This window comes from Psammomys obesus, unplaced genomic scaffold, assembly GCF_907164565.1.
Source record: "Psammomys obesus unplaced genomic scaffold, mPsaObe1.curated_primary_1811, whole genome shotgun sequence".
Classification (NCBI taxonomy): domain Eukaryota; kingdom Metazoa; phylum Chordata; class Mammalia; order Rodentia; family Muridae; genus Psammomys; species Psammomys obesus.
In genome coordinates, this window is record NW_026594152.1 from 3,228 (window position 1) to 23,326 (window position 20,099).

Below are 20,099 nucleotides of genomic sequence, written 5' to 3' on the forward strand. Positions count from 1 at the left end.
CCCTACCTGAGTCTGCTCTAACTGACCCCATCCATCAGCATACTATAAAGCTGTGCTTCAGGCAACTGACACCCAGTGTCTGCCTGCTGCCAGGCCAGCTCAGCTGAACCCAGCCACCCCTAGCACACCTATAGATCCCACAGAAGCTGTGGGATGTGACAATGAGGAGACCACGCTTTGGTGTGTGACAATGGCTTTGGGCTAGTGAAGGCCGGCTACACTGGTCCCAGAGTTGTGTTCTCTTCCATCATGGTCACCCATGCCACTAGGTGACCCTATGTAGTTCTTTAGGTGATGAAGCCCAGAGCAAGTGAGGTATCCTGACTCTTAAGTACCCCCATTGAACATGGCATTATGACCAACTTGGCTGACATGGAGAAGATCTGGCATCATACATTCAACAAAAGCTCCGTGCAGCCCCTGAGGAGCACCCAACCCTGCTCACCAAAGCCCCACTGAACCCCAAGGCCAACTGTGAGAAGATGACTCTGTGTTGTCCTTGTATGCTTCTAGAAGAACCATAGGCATTATTCTGGATTCTGAAGATGGTGTAAGTCAAAATGTCCCAATCTATGAGGGCATCTGGATCTAGCTGGTCGGGATCTCACTGATACCTCATGGAGGTCCTCACTGAGCACGGGGGTACTCCTTTGTCACCACTGCTGAATGTGAAATTGTCCGTGACATTATAGAAAAACTGTGTTAAGTCGCCCTGGATTTTGAGGCTGAGATGGCCACAGCTGCCTCTTCCTCCTCTCTGGAAAAGAGCTATGAACTGCCTGATGGCCAGGCTATCACTATTAGCAACGAGGTTTCTGCTGTCCAGAGACTCTCTTCCAGCCCTCTGTCATTGGCATGGAATCTGCTGGCATTCGTGGAACTACTTACAACAGCATGAAGCGTGACACCGATGTCTGCAAGGTCCAGTATGCCAACAATGTCCTACCTGGAGGTCCCACCACGCGCCCTGGTATTGCCGATTGTATGTAAAAGGAAAGCACTGTGCTGGCTCCCAGCACCATGAAGGTAAGATTATTGCTCCCCCTGAACAGACACACTCTGTCTGCACTGGCTGCTGCACCCTGGCTTCTCTGTCCACCTTCCAACAAATGTGAATCAACAAGCAAGAGCATGATGAGGCAGGCCTGTCCACTGTGCTTCCCAAGTGCTTCTGAGGCGCCTCGCTCTTAGCCTATCTTATATTCAGGATGACCGTATTGTGCTTCTTGGAATCCTCTGAGCACCCTCCCCCATCTCTCATCAGCCATTGTACAGTTTGCTTACACACGCGCAGTTTGTTTGTGCTTCAAATATTTATTGCTTTGTAAATAAACCAGACCAGGATTTACAACAACAACCACAACAAAACCAAGATGTGGATGTCTAAATGGCTCCTGCTTCCGCCTCCAGGCGGACCCTGCCTTCTCATAGCTTGTGCAGGTAAACTCATTCATGGGTCAGCACCCTGGTGATCCAACCACTCCTCTGTAGAAGAGCAGCAAGAGCAGTGGCCTTGAGGAACACTTGATATCCAAACCATAATATCCCCCCTAAAGACAACTTCCTGCTCTTCCCTGGATGAATATTGTGATTCATTCATTTAGTTCCTTAGATTTAATTTAAGTGTGTGTGCGTGCATGTGTGTGTGTGTGTGTGTGTGTGTGTGTGTGTGTGTGATGGAGGGGGTGCTGATGTCAAGGATTTTCCATGACAGTTTTCCACTTTATTTTAATTTACTTGAGACAGGGTTTCAGTTTGTAGCTCTAGCTAGGACTTACTATATAGACCATGCTGGCCTAGAGCTCACAGAGATCCATCTGCCTCTGCCCTCTGGGTGCTGGGAATAAAAACATGTGACACCATGCCATGCCCTACCTCATCTTTAGATGCAGGGTCCCTCACTAACCTAGGCTGGCTGGCCAGTGAGCTCCAGGGATCCACCCCCAGCACAGATTACATGGGTCACAGATCTGAGGGCCACCTCTAGGTCTTTCATACCATTAGGTCTTGCCTAAGGGGATCTGGCCTCAGTTCCTCAGGCTTCTGTGGCAAGCACCTTGCTGAATCCAGCCCTGGCATTTCATTCTCAACCGTGATCATTTTTATTTGTCCTCCTGTTTCTTGTCTGTCTCTCCCACTAAGTATAAACTGACAGACCTGGAGCCCAGCTCTGTGTCTGCACGAAGGTGTCGGGCTGAACAAAGGAACAAACGAACGAATGAATGAATGAAAACTAAAATTGGGTGCTCTATATTTGGCGTTGTGCCTGGCACGTTATCTGACAGAATGAATGAATGAATGAATGAATGAACGAACGAACGAATGAACAATTTGGGGGACATCACTTCAATCCCCTAGTGACAAGTGTCCTCTCTCAGGCCTTGCTCAACTTGAAAAGCATCAGTGAAAGGGGCCCTGCTTGCTGCCTTGTTTTTCTCCCCATTTTGCAAAATCTCCTGTGACTGTTTAAGGCCAGGAAGCAAAATCAAAGGGCCTAGGATTCAAAGGACATTAATTACCTTTCAAAGAGTTCCCTTTGGCTTTCCTGCCAGAGGCTGTAGGAGTTTGTGGTTCCTTACTGGGCTTTGAAACTGGGAGGATGAGTGGGGCTTGATTAAAGGACAAATGTCAGAAAGGATGGTGGGCAGCTCAGAGTGCTGACCACCTCCAACCTCGAGTTCAGGTCAATCACTGACCTTCCCTACCCGCATTGGCCTTAATCTTCTGATAAGAGACTTGGAGAGAGTCGGGTTCTCTGACCGAGGACAATGTCTGTGGACACAGAAATGACTGATGTGCTAACGAGAGAATTTGGTTTTGCTTTTGAAACCAGCCCACTAATTCTCCATGGTCTGTCATCTCAAGGAAAAAAAAAATTATTTGAGAAAAACCCGTGAAGCAAACTTTCATTAGATGTTCTTAAGCAGGCTAAGGGGCCTGTCCTCAAGTGGTGTCAGGAAATACTGTTCTAATAAAGTTCTCGTCACTGCAGGACTTGGCTCTCCGTACAATACTAATGGGAGGGCGATTGCCTGCCAAAAGCCTGCTGCATTCCCCCAAGCTCGTTTCTCATAAGATTTTTTTTTTTTTAATAAAAATCTTGTCTGTCCTGGTGCATGACTGCAATCCCAATACTTTGGAGACTGTGGCAGGAGGATTGCCAGTCTCCAAAGTGAGTTCAAGCTGTGAGTTCAAGCCCAGGATAGGAAACAGAGTGAGATGCTGTCCCAACAAACAAGCAAACAAAAATCATTGTAGGTATCTTGGGGGATGCTCATGCTTAGCTAAACAGTGGGGAACCAGTTGAAGATATGGATGTACTGTTAATAAAATGCCATTGTCTATTGAAACCAGTGGTCCTCAACCTTCCTATTGCTGTGACCCCCCACCATTACATAATTTCATGACTACTTCAAAGCTACTGTGATGAGTTGTAACATGCAGCCCCCCCTAAGGGGTCAAAACCCACAGTTTGAGAACTGATGGCCCACATGAATTAAAATGGCAGCATCTAATCAGTTCAGCAGGGAGTCAGATTCCCCAAGTTATGCCAACGTGGCAAACTTAATCATCAAATCTTATTGGCTGCTGCCACATGTGTATTTCTTGCTTGCCTTACACGCCCAATCGGCTGGGTCTCTGGCATGACCTTCCGCCTTCTGGACACAGGCAGGGGGCGATGTGGTTTGGAGTATGATGCACTGACGGGAGATGGGGAGAAGGTAGGAACACGGTGCTCCAAGCGCCACTGCCCCACTCATGCCAGTGTGATCACTGCCAAAGTCAACCATGTGGCCAGGCTTCATGTCCACGGCACATGAAGTACAATCCTCTCCCAAAAGGAAAGGGCTTGGGAATGCTACCTTCAGGCTGGAGCGATGGCCTGTAGTTAAGAGAGCATGTACTGCTCCTCCAGAGGACCCAAGTTCAGTTCCCAGCGCTACACTGGCCCCACTAACAACTGCCTGTAACTGCAGCTCCAGGGGACCCAATGCCCTCATGTACACATACCCATGCGCAGACAGACATACAGACACAGACTTAAATATGACAAAGGTCTTTGGAAAAACCACAATAAACTACCTTCCATCCTCTGATTAAAAATAAAAACCCTTGCTAAAAGTGGTGGCCCGTGCCTGTAATTCCTGCACTCGGGAAGCAGAGGAAGACAGATCCCTATGAGTTCTATGCCAGCCTGGTCTACAGAGGGAGTTAGAGGAGAGCCAGGGCCACACAGAGAGATCCTGTCTCAAAACTGCCAATTTAAAAAAAAATAAAAATAAAAACAATGGGAGAAGTCAAGATGGTGAATAAAAAAAGAAAAGAAAGAAAGGAAAGGAACACATAACTGCTTCTAAGGGGTTGAAGGTTTTATTGAAGATATAAGAGAGAGCACAGACAGAAGCAGAAATGCTGAAGGAGTCCAGAGTGAACGTGATGGGTCATTGGAGCCAGGTCATGTGAGGAGAAGTAGAGAGAAGAACCAGGAGCAGAGGCTAAGAGGGCAAGAGACCAAAAGAAAAGGGCTGGGTTATATAGAGAAGAGCCGCTGTGAAAAGGGCAGTCCTGCCCAGGAACTGGGCTGGAGGAGTTTAAGGTAGGGAGCACCGTTTGCCAGCCAGGAGGACCCTGGGATAGGTCGTCACTGAGGGATGCTGGAAGAACCCAGAGGCTAGGTCCTCTCTGATATGTTAGCTAGTCACCTCAGCCATTCTTCCTGGGTTTGAGATCTAACCTACGTCTCACCAGGTAAAAGAGCTTTCTGTGTAAGCCCCATGACCTGAATATAATCCCCAGAACCCACAGCTGAAGGAGAGCGCAGAGTTCTGAGAGCTGTGCTCTGTCCTACACTGCCACACACACATACACATACACATATGCACACCTTATGTATCCATCCATACATATACATACATGTATCAGACACACACACAGAGACACACACACACAGACACATACACACACACACACACACACGTTTCTGGTACTTAGAGATTTTGTGCCTAGAGTGAATAAGGTTTCTCTCCATCATTTTGTCTCTCTGTCTCTCTGTCTCTGTTTCTCTTTGTGTGTTTTGTTTTTAAAGTCAGGGTTTCTCTGTGTATCCCTGGCTGTCCTGGACTCGCTTTGTAGACCAGGTTGGCCTCAAACTCACAGAGACCTGCCTTCCACTGCCTCCCTGAGTGCTGGGATTAAAGGTACACACCACCACATCCTGTTCTTTTTCTTTCTTTTCTTTTTCTTTTTGTTTTGTTTTGCTTTGTTTTCTAGACAGGGTTTCTCTGTGTAGCCCTGGCTGACTGGGAACTTGCTCTGTAAACTAGGCTGGCCAGATCCACCTGCTTCTGCCTTCTGAGTGCTGAAATTAAAGCTATGCACTACCAACACCCTGGTCCAAGGTTTCTTTTTCCTGATTTGTCATTGGTGGTGTTTAGAAACATTATTGATGTTTAATTATTGATTATCTATCCAGCAACTTTGCTGAACTCTAATATTATGTCTATGTGCTGGTTAGGTCTTGTTGTTGTTGTTTTGGGTTTTTTGTTTGGTTTGGTTTGGTTTGGTTTGGTTTGGTTTGGTTTGAGTTTTTTTTTAGGGGCGGGTCAGCTTTATTGACATAAACTGTAGTCTGAGAAGAGGAAATAACAGTGGGGGAATTACTTCCATCAAATTTGCAAGGCTATGCAGCATTTTTTAAAAACCTACTGATGGATGTGGGAGGGCCTTGACAATTGCCTGTGGTGCCGTCCCTAGGCAAGTGGTCTTGGGCTGTATAAAAGAGCAAGCTGAGCACGCCAAGGAGAGCAAGCCAATAAGCAGAACTCCACTGTGATCTCCAGGTCCTGCCTCCAGGTCCCTGTCTTGCTCTTGCCTCATGATGAGTTTAAGATGAAATAAACCCTTTCTTTCCCAAGTTGCTGTTGGTCATGCCGTTTTTCACCTCAATGGAAAGCAAACTTGGACAGTCCAAAATTAGGAATTTCTATGAAAAATAATTGTGCTATTTGCATACAGCTGTAAATATAAACATATTACAAATATACATTATAAACGTTTGTATCTACTTGCATGTAATTTTTATTCCTTCCCATGACACCTTTCTCTTGTGTTTTCCTCTCCTTTCACTGTCTTGCTACCTCACAGTCCTGACATGCCTTTAATTCTCTGCAGACTCCCTAAGTTTTGCTATTTTGATTCTTCTCCTTATACAAATGAAGATATTGAGGCTTGAATTAAACCTGTATGTGCTACAGCTAAACAAGGCACAGAGGAGAGGCACTTCTGGGATAAGTGACAAGAGTAAGAATGGCCCACCAGTGCAGTCCAGGCAAGAATGGATCTGGGGCTCTTGGCTTGCTTCTAGAAAGCCTGTAGTGCCATCTCTGGGACTCACCCTCAGGAAGAGATTCTCCACATGACAGCAGAGGTAGTGTTGAAGGGGTAGGGACCGTTGGCTATCTATAGAAACCCTGAGCCTGGCTCTTCTCCAGCACCCCAGATTCACTCAGGTTAGTCAGCTGGACCTCATGCCGCCCACATAGAACCAGTGATTGACAGCTCCATTAGAATCACTGGCAGTAAGGCATGAAGTGACAGAGGGGTGTTAAGTGGCTCCACTGAGGGGCAGACGTAACTCTATGTTATGGGAGTCCCACTTCCTACCGGCCACAGTGTGGACTCAGGAGGCCTGCATTCTGTATTGTTTTTGATGCTGGTACTTTGAACACCCAGAACCCTTACTTAGCTTACATGGCAACTGTAAGTGAGAAGCCCAAGAAAAAGAGGGTCTATAAAACCAAACTGGAAGAAATCATTTCATCTCCACTGGCCTTTCTTAATTAGTGGAGATACCCTCATCTGCAGAACCTTGGATGGCTCCCTGACTCACCGAATTCCTGAGTGCAGAGCTTGCAAGGCTCTCCACAGTTTGGAGACGTCAGTTCTCCTTCACTCCTCCCCTATAGGTAAGTTCATGAGACTACCTAGCACAAGCCCACACACTTGCTGTACTTACTGTGAAACTCAAATTTTTCATGTCTTAAGTGGGAAAAAATTGCTTCGCAGGGTCATTGTAGTCCGTGAAGAAATATAAGCAAGCCAGCACTCGGCCTGGCCAGTAGCCACACTCTGCCCAAGGCCATGGTTGTTTCCCTATGTGCCCTGTCTTTCCCACTTCCGTGAAGACTGCTAAGGAATGTATTTGCCACTAGAGAGCAGCTGGGCCTTCCAGAAGCACTTTTGTCAGATGGTCCAGTGTCTTGATCTGTTTTTAACATAGCCAAAGCCTGAGTGGCTTAAGAAAAAAGAATTCTTTCTTACTGTTCTGGAGACTGGGAGCCTAAGACAAAGGTGCTGGCTAAAAACGATCTCTCTTATATAATTTTTTATTTATTACAATTTGTAATTCACTTTGTATCCCAGCTGTAGCCTCTCCCTTGTTCCCTCCCAATCCTGCCCTCCCTCCCTCCCTCCCTTCCTCTCTCATCGCCTCCAATGCCACTTCCCCAGTTCACTGACAGTGGAGGTCCTCCTCTCCTTCCATATGATCCTAGCCTATCAGGTCTCATCAGGACGGTCTTTCACAGTCTTCCTCTGTGGCCTGGCAAGGCTGCTCCCCACTCAGAGGGGGGAGGTGATCAAAGAGCCAGCCATTGAGTTCATGTCAGAGACAGCCCCTGTTCCCCTTACTAGAGAGCCCATTTGGAGACTGAGCTGCCATGGACTACCTCTGTGCAGGGGGTCTAGGTTATCTCCATGAATGGTCCTTGGTTGGAGTATCAGATCTCTTAAGCAGGTGGCCTAAGGGTAACACTCCAGATCTAAACCTGTGAGGCCAGGTTTGTGGTTAGAGGAGAGAATGGCTCTGTGCAGGCAGCTCTGGATTGTACAATGTGCTAGAAGTTTCCCATGTTGACCCAGGGGAGGGCCTTTTTCCTGGTCAAAATGGTTTCTAATATGTCCTCATGTGGTACAAAGGGCAAAAGAGAGCTGAAGGGCACTAATCTCCTTCCCAAGCCACTAGACATCCCCTCACTGAGGGATAGATTATATCATGCTGATTTGCAGGGGCCACATCCAGTCTATGGCACATGGGAGAAGTGTGGGCTTGGTTCCTTGGGTCTGAGGATTGAACAAAAAAAAGAAAAGAGAAAAATCTCCCTAGAAAGGAAGATGAAAGGATATGGCTGGGTCTCTGGATTCACGTGAAGAAGGATGCCTTAGTGGTAGCTGATGTGTTAGTCATCGCACTATCACTGTGACAAAGCACACGAGGAAATCAACTTGCATGGGGAAAGGTTTGTTTTGACTCACAGTTTCAGACTCTGGTCATTTGGCTCCATTATTTCTGTGCCTATGGTGAGGCACCATGGCAGAAAACAAGAACAAAGCTGCTTGCTCCCCCCCCCCCCCACACACACACCATGACAGCCAGGAAGCAGAGGAGAGCAGGAGAGGTGGGAGATACTGAGAAGGAGAAGGGGCTGGGAACACATCCACCTTTCAGGGATAGGCCTCCCGTGATCCCTTTCTCCAAATAGACCCTCCCTCACCTTCAACAAACCACATCACTTCCCCAAATATCACCAGTTGGTAATGAAGAGCTTTTAACACTGCCTCTGGGAGGTATTTCAGATCCAAACATAAGCTCGCACTGAGGCTGGGGACTGGCCTGAGTGTGCGGTCCCAGCGGATGGCTGTGTGCAGGCAGCTTTAGGGTCTGGCATGGGATCTGGACCACAGGTCCAAGGAAGCTCACTCGGGAAGGCTTCTCTGCTTGTGGCCCCAATTCCAGATCTGTGCTCCGGGATTGTTGCTGCAGGTCTTTAGTGGCTGAGTTGGATCCCTAGCCCTATACCTTGCAGACATAAGGATGGCAATGCTCTTGCCAGTCCAATCTGCACACCCTACAGGCATGGCCCACCCAGCATATGGAGGCTGCAAAATTGTTGATGCCCTTCCATGCAGACATGGCAGCTGGGTCCCTCTCTTGAATTTGGAAAATGGGGTCGGAGGGAGGTGGTTGCCTTGGCTAGTGGAAAACAGTGGAAGTGATCTTGAGAGACTGGTGGCCAGATGGTAAAAGGCCAGGCGACTTCCGCTTGGTTCTCCTGCAGAGCCCACTCCTGGGACACGCAGTCTCAGAACCCAGAGCCATGCATGACAGGCTCAGGCCACATGGAAAGCCATGTGTAAGGGTTTTAGTGGACTGTCCCAGCGAGTCACGGCCTGAGTCATTCCAGCCCAGGCACCAGCTATGTGAATAGAGAAGCCTCCAGATGGTTCTAGCACCAGAGCTTGAGTCTTCCCAGCTGAAGCCCCAGAGGCCACGGAGCTGAGTCAAACCATCTCCACTCATCCTGTCCAAACTTCTGTCACACAGAGTTTGTGGGCATAACAGAACAGTTGTTTCACGTCACTAAATTCAGGGTGGTTTGTACATGGAAATGTTAGCTAGAAAACAGTGCTTCTAAAATTTTTCATTCTGTGGGCAGCATTTAAACTTGGGAGACTTTGTAAACATGTTTGGATTTCCAGTTTTCAGTGAGAAATCAGAAAACCTGGCCATACTGGACCTGTATCCGTTTTGGGCAAGATTTGGTCAAAGCTACCTTTGACCAAACTGCCTGGACAAACTGGACAAACTGTCTGCCTGGCTCCTATCTAGCTGTGAAGTCACTTGCCTGGTCCCCATGAGTGTGTGGCTATATGACCATAGGACAGAGCCATTTAATTTCCTCATTGGGCACCAAGTTCTCAGAACCATCTATTCTTCTTGATGACATTGGCATCCTTGCTCCTGTGGATGCTCCCTTTGCACTCGTGGGACATAAACCTATCACACAAGGCTGGACTCACTCTTCTCTGCTTAGATAATTGCTTGTGAGAAATAAAGAAAGGGTAGGGGCCGGGGACAATGATGGCCATGCCTGGATCATACTTTCCCTGTAAACAATTTCCTGATGGTCATCTTTCTAATTATCCCCTGAAGCTGGAGCTGCGCTGTGAAGTGAGTCCGGGTGTCTGGGCTCAGCATGTACATCTCGGAGTCGTTATGATTCAGCTTGATCTGTGAGGATGAGAACTGCAGAGCGCCAAAGCCAGCAACTCCACTTTTGGCATATATGGTGATATTATGGTCATTTTGATTTTCAGCCAGGATTGCTCGTCTTTGATGGGAACCTAGAAACACAGACATCAGAGCTGAAAAATCAGCATACCTCAGTTGGGCTTGGTGGTATAGACTTATAAACTCACTTTCTGGGGAAGCTGAAGCAGTGAGGTGCAGTTCAAGTTGTACCTGGGCTATAGCCTGAGTTCAAAGCCAGCCTGGATGACTTAGTGAGACCCTGTCTCGAAATAAATGGTAAAAAGAGGTGTGGGGTGTATGTAGCTCAGTGGTAGAATGCCTGATTAACATGAGCAAGGCCCTAGATTCAACAGTCCCTGATACTACAGCAACCAAACAATTCAAAACAAATCTATCTTGACTCCAAGCATAAGCAAGTCATGTACATCTTCCCTGCTTCTTCATTCACAAAAGTGATGTCTGATGAGGGTTTCTATTTATACAGGCAGCAGAGACTTAACAGATGTTTCTCTAAGATTTCTATGCTTCAAGATTTTTGGCTGGGGAGGAAACAAGAATATAACCTTAGACATCTTAGATGAAATCTCTGCCACTCTGGACTTGAACTTATAATTCAGTAGAAAAGACAGATGAGAAACAAAAAGATGAATGCAGGCTGGACCAGTGTAAACAGTGATGACTGTTCTAAAGAACAGCCAAGCAAGGGGTCTGGTTCTGGGAACCTGGTCAAAAGCCCTTGGCTGGGGTGGTCATAGACCCAAACTGGGAGCCTACCACTACTATTGTATAAGTGGACATGCCAGATTGCCTTTGTAGACTGGTGTGGCCATCAGCCTTGGCCAGACATTCCTGTTTGTGCCAGGCAGTAGTTAATGCAGAGACCCATAAGTGGTCAAAGTGCTGACAAAGTGCTGGGTGCTCAGCCCTATATGGGCGTCTACGTTACCTTCCCAAGCTCAGAGAACATTGCAGACAGAGGGCAGGCAAAATGAGAAGACTGGGAGGATGGCGAAGAGTGAAAGGCTAACTTCTGGACATGGCATATCAGGTACACTGATGAACTCCCAGCAGCTGTGGTCACCTGTACAAGATCCAGACAGTCAAACTTCCAGCACGGATGAGGAGGGGTTCATGAAGCTCCACTTTTCCCTGAGGAGGTATTGGCAGTTAATCGTTGCTAGAAGAGAGAGACTCATTTCCACCCAGTAGTGTCATCATCCTTATCTAAACTCAGTGGGTCATGAGACAAAGGCATGAAAACAGAAGGGATAGAGAAGGCCTTGATGGGAAGAAGAGGAGAATGACAGGGTTAAGTAATGAGGTCAAAATGACCATACATACATGTATGAAATTGTCAAAGAAAACAGCTAGGGGTGGGACTGGTGCTGCTGTAGGAGTTCCATTTTATATAGGTCTATATACGTTAGTAAGAGGCTCTTAACCAGACACCCACAATGTAAGCGTGTGGGGCTTAGAAAGCCCCCGGGACAAAGGGAGTCCCTGGGCTTGGAGCAAGCCTAACCTCTCTTGGGAGAAACAGTGGGAGGACCCACAGGGCTGAAGGAGGAGGGGAGAACGGTGGTAGCAGGAAGGCTGAGGTTGAAACTTCAGTCCCTTTTAGATGCCTCTTCTCCGCCAGGTGGTACCTAACTCCGGAGGGGCTTAACGCCAGCGTGGGAGGAAGCATGTTGTCTGCGGACTTGCACACCCTGCTCATTGCTCCTTATCTTGATTTTCAGCCAGGATTGCTCGCCTTTGATGTGCTGTGTCGCTGGTGGGTTTTGTCAGTCTGAGTCTGAGGTCAGCACCCGCAGCTGAAAGCATGCAGGGCTGAGAGAGCTGGGACTGAAGACCTAGAATCTGACCCAGGCTCAGAGCGGAAGGAAATCTGCTGATTGCCCTGGTGTCTGTCAGGCTGAACCAGCAGGAGTCTCCGCTCTAGTTCTTGAGTCCTGTCATTTGAATTCAGAGCTCTGAACACCCCGCCAGGAATGGAAACATCAGGGGAGAGCATGTTGCTAGCCTAGAAGATTCCAAAATCTGAAGAGTGACTTCCACTGTATGACTACAAATTCTGTTTTGAAAAAAATGCAATTTAAGAAAGTTTATTAATTTTATATCCTGCTACTTTGCTGAAAGTGTCAGCTATAGAAGTTTTTGGTGGAGTCTTTAAGGTCTTCTATGTATAAAATCGTATGGGTTGCCTGGGCATGGTGACACACGCCTTTAACCCCAGCACTCTGGACGCAGAAGCTGGTAGAACACTATGAATTTGGTGTCAGACCAGGTCTACATGGTGAATTTCAAGCCATCCAACAGAAAGACGTTGACACATGCACACACACACACACACACACACACCACACCATACATGCACACATACACAGAGAGACCACACACTCACACACACACTCATACACACACGGCAAGAGAGAGGGAAGTAGCTGGAGTTTTTGTTTTTTCAGTACTAGGGATTGAACCCAGGGCCTCACATGTGCTAAGCAAGTGCTCTTGAGCTTCTGAGTGCTGTTACCTGCATTCACAGGAACCCTTGCCTAGAAATGACAGCCACATCAGAAGCAGGCAATAATACTCCTTAGCCTTTGGTTTGTTTTCTTGAAATACCTATTCCCATTAGCAGGAACCCAGGCTTCTTGAAGATACAGCTTATCTTCAGTCTAAGGCAAGACACAAGGGCCAGAAAAACCTGGAATGTTCAGCCATACCCCATACAGAGGCTTCAAAGACAGATCTGGCAAAAGAACTCTGGTGCCAGTATGAAGTGGCTCCTGACTGGCCAAAGATGAAATAGTTTGAATGTTAGAGCAGGAATGTGATGGATTGAAATTTGTAAACCATCCTTAAACCCGTGACTCAATAATGACAAAAGAATCTACACAACAGGGTGACCTTTGGAGGATGATAGAAACAAATTAATTGTGTTGGAATTTGGTAAATAAAGAGAAAGGATCAAACAGTATCTTTCATCCTTATGTGTATGAATTCTACCACTGGTGACTTAGTTTGCTGAGGCTGCCATAACAAAATATCACAGGCTGGGTGGATTAAACAACAGAAATGCATCCCTTATAGTTTAGGATCCTGGAAATACAAGACCGTGGCGTCCAGAATTAGGTCTCTGCGAAATCGCTTACTGCCTTGAGAATGGGCACTTCTTTCTGTGTTTTCAATGGCCTCTGTGTAGGTGTGGGGAAAAGACAAATTTTCTGGTGTCACCTTTGTTTTGTATAAGGAGCCCAGTGCTATCAGATTAGCACTTACTGGCCTCATTTTACCTTAATTGTCTCCTTGTGGCCCAGAACAACTACTTATAATCTGCAGAGCTAGAACGTCAGCAGAGGAGTTGGTAAGCAGGAGGCACACTTCACAGCAGTAACGTATTAGCGCCTTTCTCACAGTGCAACAGACCACCTGACAAAAGCAGCCAATGGGGAAAATCCTTTAACTCGGGGTTTCAGAGAATTCAGTCTATATCCCTTGCTTCTGTTGATCTGGATCCACGGTCAGGCAGCATTAGGAGGAGGAACGGTGTCCACCTCATGGAAGAAAGGAGTCAGAAAGAGAGGAGGGGACAAGGAGACACTCTGAAGTCTGTCCCCAGTGACAGACTTCCTGCAACTAAACCATCACATCTCCAAATAATAACAGTCAGTTGGGGATCAAATGTTCATTATTCAAACCACACCAGTAACCAAAATCAATGAGGAAAAATATCTCTTTACAGATTATTCCAGTAGAGAGGTGAAAAAGAAAGAAAAAGCAGACAGAACACCTCATTTCCCAATGTCCAAGAACTCATGCATGTTAACAGTGGGCATTAATGGGTTCTGAAAGAGAAGGCCACACATGTGTTATGGCATGAAAGAACACCGCATTCATGCCGGAGACGGAACTCAGATGGTAAAGTACTTGCCATAAAAGCATGTTTAAGGCTTAGTACAGCAGCCCACACAACAGCACACACCTGCAACTCAGCGCTGATGAAGCAGAGGCAGGGGTGTCCCAGGGCCTCGCAGACATGACAAGCTCAAAGGTGCCAGCTGCAGAAGGCCAGGCTCAGGCTGGGAAGTACAGAAGGAGAGATGGTCCAGCCCTGGCATGCCTTGGAGTTTGACAGCTCTGAGCCTGAGGTCAGTGGGCAGGTTGAATTCAGGAGGGACCTGCCTGCCGCTCACTGATGCAGAGGCCTCGAACTCAGAGATTGGAGGCTGTACATGACACTGCTAGCTGTATCCCTCCAGCATATAGATCTACATCTCTGTGTGGATATGGGAGGGGGTAGACAAGGAAGACTTTTTTTTAAGACATAAAACTGGAAGGTGGGCTTTGTAAAGGGAATATGAGAGAACTGAAGGAAGGACATAAAGGGATAAATATTAACATATTTCATTGCGTACATATATAAAATTCTCAAGAATAAAGGCAATATTTTAAAAGAAATTGAGAGTAGGATGGACATGCTGCAACACAATAAAAGCTATGATACAATTGAAAATATTTTTGTTATTCACATCATTTTACATAAGCATTGCTTTATTGGGCATTTTTTTTTCTTTTCCTACTTTCTTTTGTTTTATTTGTTATCCTTGAGGTTTTTGCTTCCCACCATATACTTAGTAGTATTTTGATTTTAGTGTTTTAAAAATTCTCATGTTTTCGTTTTTTATTCCCCTTTTTATATTCATATAATTTTGTTTTTGGAGTTTTTTATTACTGGGAAATATTTGTCTTCCCCTCTTTCTCCCTGAATTGTTTTTTGTTATTGAGCTCAGGATGATCTTTTCTAGATGCCACCATTTGCCTGCAAATTTCATGATTTCCTTGTTTTTAATTGAGGGAGAAAAATAAGGAACAGGACAGGAGCCTACCACAGAGGGCCTCTGAAAGACTCTACCCAGCAGGGTATCAAAACATATGCTGAGACTCATAGCCAAACTTTGAGCAGAGTGCAGGAACCCTTATGAAAGAAGGGGGAGATAGAAAGACCTGGAGGGGACAGGAGCTCCACAAGGAGAGCAACAGAAACAAAAAATCTGGGCCCAGGGGTCTTTTCTGAGGCTGATATTCCAACCAAGGACCATGCATGGAGATAACCTAGAACCCCTGCTCAGACATAGCCCATGGCAGTTCAGTGTCCAAGAGGGTTCCCCAGTAATAGGAACAGGGACTGCCTCTGACATGAACTCAGTGGCTGGCTCTTTGATCACCTCCACCTGAGGGGGGAGCAGACTTACCAGTCCACAGAAGAAGATAATAAAGCCACTCCTGATGAGACGTGACAGACTAGGGTCATATGGAAGGAAAGGAGGACCTCCCTTATCAGTGGACTGGGGAAGGGGCATAGGAGAAGAAAAGGGAGGGAGGGTGGGATTGGGAGAGAATGAGTGAGGGGGCTATAGCTGGGATACAAAGTGCATAAACTGTAATTACTAAAAATAAAATAAAAATTGAAAAAATTAAACCTTAAAAAAAAAGAGTAGAATAATCAATAGCAAAATCTCCACAAAAGAATCTGAAGAGAAGACATGCAAACCACAAGACAGAAATGCAAGAGACATGGAAGGGCAAAGCAAAACAACTCTTCCAAAGAAGGCGAACTCCCCAGATGTTGTACTTATGATACTGAAACAGATGAAATGACAGATAAAGATTTCAAAACGTTTCTGGTAAAAAATGATTAAAGATCTTGAAGAGGATATCAACAAGTACATGCATTCAGTCAGGGTCTGAGGAGGAAAGTCAGCAACATAGAGGAAAATGTTGGCAAAATGGATGGGAAAATCAGAACTATGCGTGGAAAATAAATACAGCAGAAAATTCAGTAAGAAAATTGAGATTCTGAGGGGAAAAGTTAGAAAAAAATCACAGTGGGAATCAGCAGCAGAAGAAAGAACATCAGGGATGGAGGATGAGGTTGACAAAATACTATTCTCAAACAGCATCAAAAAAATATATAAGTGAGCAAGCATGGCCACCATGTTGAAGGACTTTTGGATAACATCAAATGACCAAGCCTATGAATTCATGGGACAAAAGATAGAACTGAGACAAACACCACCGACACAGAGGATCTACTCAATGAAACTGTAGCAAAAGTACCCCCAAATCTAGAGAAAAAAATGGGCAATCAGACATAAGAAGCCCTTAAAACCCCAAACAGACATAACAGAGAAGAATTTCTGCAAAGATTCAGTATACAAACTGCTGTCAAGATGTAAAACAAACAACAAAATAAAACAATATTGTCAGGGAAAAACGCCAATCACCTATAGCGGCATAAACATCATAATAGCATAACATCTCTTGTCGGCAGCCTTGAATGCCAGGAAAGCACGGAATGATACATTGTAAGTCCTGACAATAGATAATGGTTAACCAAGATTGCTATATTCATAAACACTATCTTTGAAAATCAAGGAAACAATTACAAAAGACAAGACAAGCACAAACTAAGGCAGACTGTGACCACCAATCCAGCACTGTAAAGTTATTAGAGAAATATGATAAACAGAAGAGGAAGACCATCTTAATCACCATTTCATGAGAGGAATAGAGAAACTCTGGAGCACTTGGGGTCCCTCACATCCCACACAGTAACCTGCAAAACCCTGATATCAGTAGGGGAGGGCAAAGGTTAATCTAAGTCATAAACTTGACTCAGAGACAAGCTTCTGGGCACACCTGTGAGATACTTTCTTGATTAAGTTAATTAAAGAGGGAGGATCCTCCCTAACTGTGGGTGTCACTCTCCATTGGCAGCTCAGAAATAAAGAGGTCCAAGGGGAAATATTTTGCCTTTTGCATGCTTGCCTTCACATCTTGCTGGGAGTTCATCTGCTCTGTTGCAGCTGTTGCCACTGCTGCTGCCACCATGCTTGCCAACATCAGGACCCCACTTCATTTGCCTTCCGACATGGTTCTCCAGGAATCCTCTGGGCCATCAGTGCCAGACTGGAACTGTTGGGGATCCAGCTTCAGAGCCTGAGCAGCTGGTGAGTCTCAGCCTTGCCAGAATAAAAGCATCAATTGTTGATCCACCCAGACCAAACAGTGTAAACCAATCCAGCAAGTCCCATATTTTATCAGTTCTGTTCTCCTAGGGAACTCCCCTAGAAAATTAATAAGGCATAAAATAAAAAAAACAAAGAATAAGCTAATCAGCCAGAAAAACAACCAACAAAATTATAGGCATTAATAAACATCTTAAGTAATAACATTAGATATAAATGGCCTAAACTCACTAATAAAGAAATGCAGGCTAGTTGAATGGCTTGAGAAACTGTTTATCACCGCCAAGAAACATATAGACTGATAGGAAACAATCTATTAAGTGAAGAGTAACAAAAAAGTAAGCCAGTGTATCTGTTTTGATATCTGATAAAGTATCAAAGTAGCTTTCAATCAAAATTAATCAGAATAGATAAAGAAAACCATTGCATATCCATGAACAACTCAGCTAGAAGATATAACAATTGTGGTTTTGTTGGCATTCTATTGCTGCGATAAAAACACAACTAAAAGCAACTTGGATTGTGGAGGGTTTTTTTGGCTTGCATATCCCAAGTCACGGTCTATTATTGAGGAAAGTCAGGGTAGGAACTCAAGCAGAAATTGAAGCAGAGGCCATGGTGGAACTCTGTTTACTGACTTGTTCCTCCCGGTTCACTCAGGTCCAGTGATGCATTGTCCACATTGGGCTGGGCCTCCCACATTAAACATTAATCAAGTAAAAACGTCACAGACTTGCCTACAGGCTGGTATGATGGAAGGATTTTTTCAGTTGATGTTCCCTCTTCCCACATGATTCTAACTTGTGTAAACCTGACTAAAACAAAGCAAAACATCAAGAAACTTATGAGCACAAATAGTGAATATATATGCACCAAATGCTGTGATTCCCAATTTCATTAAAAAAACAAAAACAAACAAACAAAAAAACTGATGCCATGAGTGTGGACTGCTTCAGTATCTCACTTTCATCTTTGGATAGGTCATTCTGAACTGAAAATCCCAACAAAGAAACTTAAGTATAGAGGCTGACGAGACTGCTCAATGGTTAAGAATATATACTGCTCTTGAAAAGGACCTGGATTTTGTTCCTAGCACCTATGTCAGGTGACTCACAACCACCTGTAACTCAGGCTCCCAGGGGAGGGGGTTCTGTGAGAGACTAGGCTCGTACACCTCCCATATACAGATAATTAAAAATAAAAATAGATCTGAAGAAAGAAGCTTTAGTGTTTAACCACACTAAATACCAAATAGAATATTTGTATCTATCTATATATCCCACCAAACAAATATATATTATATATGCTGTGTGTGTGTGTGTGTGTGTGTGTGTGTGTGTGTGTGTGTATTCTGTATTCTCAGCAGCCATGGGACCTTCTTTAAGACAGACCACTTCTTAAGTCACAAAGCAAGCCTTTCAAGTACAAAAGAATTAAAATGTATCTTATCAGAACACAGTAGAATAAAATAAGAAATCAGCAGCAGGAACAATGGCCACAAATGCCTGGAGACTGAACAACACATTCTTGAATGGCTAGTGGGTCACTGAAAAAGCAAGGGTTAAATGTAAAGTTTCTAGAATGAAAATAAGATTTACACTGAGTGCTAATGTTAAAAAGACAGAAAGATCTCAAATGAAAAACATAATGATGCTCCTGCAACTCCACAAAAACCAAGGATGGTCCAAACTCATAGGCACAAGGAAAAATCAAGGTCAGAGCAGAAATTGATAAAGTGGAGACAGAAAACAAACAAACAAACAACCAAACAAACAAACAAACAAAAAAACAGTGCATAGATTTGTCAGACAAAGAACTGGTTCTTTGAAAAGGTAAACAAGATCAACAGGCTCCTAGCTAAATTAACCAAAAGAATGAGAAAGAAGGTCTTAGTAAAATTAGAAGGGGGAGTTGTTGGAACACTGTCCAAGAATGGAGTACTGTGAGATGTGTGAGCGCTTGTGAGAAAACAAGACAAGAGGCTTGTGGGTTCAGTTTCTTCAAAGCACAGAACTGCTCTTGCACTGTGGTTTCCTGCTCCTCCCAGGTGCAGCGGACAGGACCGAGTTTACTTCAGGTGTTGTTATTCATATGCCTCTAAGAAAAAACATGTTCTTTTCCACAGGCTTGTCCTGTGATTGAATGCCTTAATCATGTGATTCTTTCTAACCCTCAGAATATAAATTGTCTGATGCTCTGAATAAAGCTGACTATTGCATGAGACTTTAGTCCACCTCATTTTTAGGCCCTGCTCTCCCAGCTTCATGCTGCCAACTAGAGTGGTAAGTAGGAGGTTTCCAATGTCTAATAAATCTGGGGGTATTGTAAGACACTATACTCCAAAAATGGAAAACTCTGGAAGATAATAACTTCCTAGACACATATATCAAATTATCAAATTTAAATTTAAAAAGATGTAAACAACTTAAACAGATCTGTAACAATTGACAGGACTGAGGCAATTATAGAACGTCCCCACACAAAAAGGCCCAGGCCTAGTAGATCTACTGATGGAGGCTGTCAGACCTTTGAGGAAATGCTTCCACCAATGCCCCTCAAACTATTTCACTGAATAGAAAGTGCATTACCAAACTTATACTATGAAGCCAGCATTATCCTGATACCAAAAAAAAAAAAAAGTATAAGGGCACCACGATGGAAGAAAACTATAGACTAATGGTGAGCATAAACGTAAAATTTCTCAGTGAAAGTCCTCATTCAGAAAGGCAAACAGGACGGACATCAGAACAGGGAGAAAACAGGGAACAGGACAGGAGCCTACCACAGAGGGCCTCTGAAAGACTCTACCCAGCAGGGTATCAAAACATATGCTGAGACTCATAGCCAAACTTTGGGCAGAGTGTAGGAACTCTTACAAAAGAAGGGGGAGATAGAAAGACCTGGAGGGGATAGGAGCTCCACAAGGAGAGCAACAGAAACAAAAAATCTGGGCCCAGGGGTCTTTTCTGAGGCTGATA

At 45.0% G+C, this 20,099-nt stretch overlaps 1 pseudogene; it reads left to right on the top strand.

Annotated features, from left to right (window-relative positions):
- The first annotated feature begins 269 nt into the window (after positions 1–269).
- LOC129684737 (actin, alpha sarcomeric/skeletal-like) lies at positions 270–1,175 on the top strand (annotated as a pseudogene).
- Positions 1,176–20,099: the final 18,924 nt, after the last annotated feature.